General features: G+C 45.0%; 1 pseudogene; it reads left to right on the top strand.

Annotated features, from left to right (window-relative positions):
* Window positions 1-2,182: 2,182 nt before the first annotated feature.
* LOC134967244 (5S ribosomal RNA) lies at window positions 2,183-2,301 on the top strand (annotated as a pseudogene).
* The last annotated feature ends 591 nt before the right edge of the window (window positions 2,302-2,892 follow it).

Genomic DNA, 2,892 nt, shown 5'->3' with positions numbered 1-2,892 from the left:
CCAGTTCCAGATACAGAACTGTCCCATGGTGCCAGAAACACAAATGCCCCCCAGTGCCAGAAACACAAATGCCCCCAGTGTCAGATACAGAAATGCCCCCCAGTGCCAGATACAGAAATGCCCCACGGTGCCAGAAACACAAGTGCCAACCAGTACCAGAAACACAAATGCCCCCCAGTGCCAGAAACACAAATCCCCCCCCCCCCCAGTGCTAGATACAGAAATGCCCCCCAGTATCAGAAACACACATTGCCCCCAGTGCCAGATACAGAAATGCCCCACGGTGCCAGAAACACAAATGCCCCCCAGTGCCAGAAACACACATTGCCCCCAGTGCCAGATACAGAAATGTCCCACGGTGCCAGAAACACAAATGCCCCCTAGTGCCAGAAACACAAATGCCACTAAGTGCCAGATACAGAAATGCCCCCCAGTGCATAAACACATTGCCCCACGGTGCCAGAAACACAAATGCCACCAGAGTGCATAAACACATTGCCCCCCAGTGCCAAATACATTGCCTCCCAGTGCCAAATACATTGCCTCCCAGTGCCAAATACATTGCATGCGTTGTCTGGACCGCGCCCTCCAACGACGTTCTAACGCCCTTGGCATGCCCCCTACCACCCCTCGACTGCCTCTGCCTGTCAGTCAGAGGCGATCGCAGCCCTGAGATGCTTATAGCATCTCACTGGGCTCTCGGGGTGCGCACGCACAGTGCTCCGGCTGCACGTGCGCACTCCACAAATAAATTCAGACTGCGATCGCTGATGCTACAGCAGTGCAGTCTGAATTACCCTCAATGATTTTTACATCAGCCAATAAACACTTAGAAAAGTAGAAGGGATCAGTATGAATTACCGGCAGCCAGGATGCCGACCGTCAGTATACTGATAACGGCATCCCGGCCGCCAGTATGCCGGCAGGTGGCAAGCGCGAAGAGTCCCCTTGCAGGCTCTGTTCCCACTCTATGGATGTTGGGAACACCCATGAGTTGGAATAGCCCCTGTGATTCCATCTGTCGGCGATGTCGGCTGTCGGGATTCCGGCATCGGTATCCTGACCGCTGGTATCGTGACAGACGGCAAATTAACTGCATCCCAAGTAGAATACACAGCTAAATGGGATCCAGTTAGGATCCCGGCGGTCGAGATCCCGGCAGTCACAATACGGACGCCGGAATCCTGACACCCGACACGGGCATCCCAAATAGGGTCACAAGTCCGGCACTGGAATCCCAACCACCGGGATCCCGAACGAGCGTGTCCTGGCCCATCTGAGAAGAAAGCCATGGGGGAAGGGGAGGTTAGGTTTAGGCTGTAGGCCAGTGCTTCCCAACCTCAGTCCTCAAGGCACACTAACACTCCTGGTTTTAGTAATATCCAGGCTTGAACACAGGTGACTTAATTAGTACATCAGTTATTTTGATTTAACCATCTGTGCTGAAGCCTGGATATCACTAAAACCTGCACTGTTGGTGTGCCTTGAGGACCGCGGTTGGGAATGCCTGCTGTAGGCTTTAGTATTAACAGCCTGTAAAAAGTGGAGAAGAAACTGTTGAATTACGTAAAATAATCTTTTTAACAACTGTGACTATTACAGTATGTTTATTCCATGTATAATAGAAATCAGACTTTGCATTTTGATTCTGCAGAATATTTTAAGAAACAAATAAAAATGGCATGGACAAAAATTATGTTATGCAACATCTTATGTCAATTTGTTTATATGATTGTACAGTCAGCTGCCTTTGCAGCCCTAGTGGTGTATTCTAAGGGCATTGTCATATTGATACATGAATCATTATTCACATTATACTTAGCTATACTGTGGAAATTATTTAAATTAGCCACATCTCGTTACAATAAGATAGGGTGCTGCTTATGGTATTCCGCAAGACTTTCTACTATAATCCCATCACATTAATTTTTGACATACTATTACTACAATTGTCTCACCTTAATTCGTCCGAGGTGATTCTTATATGTGTTCCTCACCACAATTCCAACGTGGAGGATTTCATTAGTGAATAATCTCTCCACATTTTGGTCCCCCTTAAAACCACGGGGGTCTTCCCTTAGGGCCAATAATAGGCCATTGAGAACTTGACATACCTGATCACGGAACCTCAACCTGCTAAGAGTAGCAGCCATTTTCTATGCTGAGAGGTATTTACCATATTTTCTACAGTCATACCATGCTGGACCTGCCCGATCTCGTCTGATCTTGGAAGCCAAGCAGCACTGGGCCCGGTCAGTACCAGAAAGGGTGACCTTCTGGGAATACTGGGTACTGTAGTCCCATTAGGGTACATACCTTTCATTGATCAGCAAAACTTATTTGCAAGCTACACATTGCAGAATACGCATTTCAGCTGACCACTCTAATAGGAGTCCGGTAATATAAAAGCCGGTTTTCTCTTGTATCTCTCATATGAAATATACATGTGTATATCCAATCATAAATTGATAGAGATAACAAGGATTTCTATTTTCGCACTGGACAAATGTCTAACAGTAATACTCGCTTAAAATACAGTGGGTGTATAGACAAACTTCCTGTCACCCACTTCTAAATAAGCGAGTGACATATCACTATATCGTCATCTATATATGCTATTTAATACTTGTTTTAACCTATTTTGCTAATTTAAGCAGCGAGATTTTTTCTCATATGGCTAATTTGTTAATTAATTAATCTTGTAGTATATAATTTTTTTCGTCTGTTGAATATATTAAAAGTTAAGTTTTAATACATCATATATCACGGTTTCATAACTTCACCATCCAGTTAATTTAAAATAAAGTGTGCCCCAGAGAGACATACCAAACAGCCTTTCTTTTGCTTCTTTGCAAAACAATCCTTAACAAAAATTATGGGACCCTTATCCTT

The sequence above is a fragment of the Pseudophryne corroboree genome, chromosome 10 (genome assembly GCF_028390025.1).
Source record: "Pseudophryne corroboree isolate aPseCor3 chromosome 10, aPseCor3.hap2, whole genome shotgun sequence".
In the NCBI taxonomy this organism is placed as follows: domain Eukaryota; kingdom Metazoa; phylum Chordata; class Amphibia; order Anura; family Myobatrachidae; genus Pseudophryne; species Pseudophryne corroboree.
Note: the sequence above shows the minus strand (reverse complement) of the source record. Positions and strands in the feature narration are given on the sequence as shown.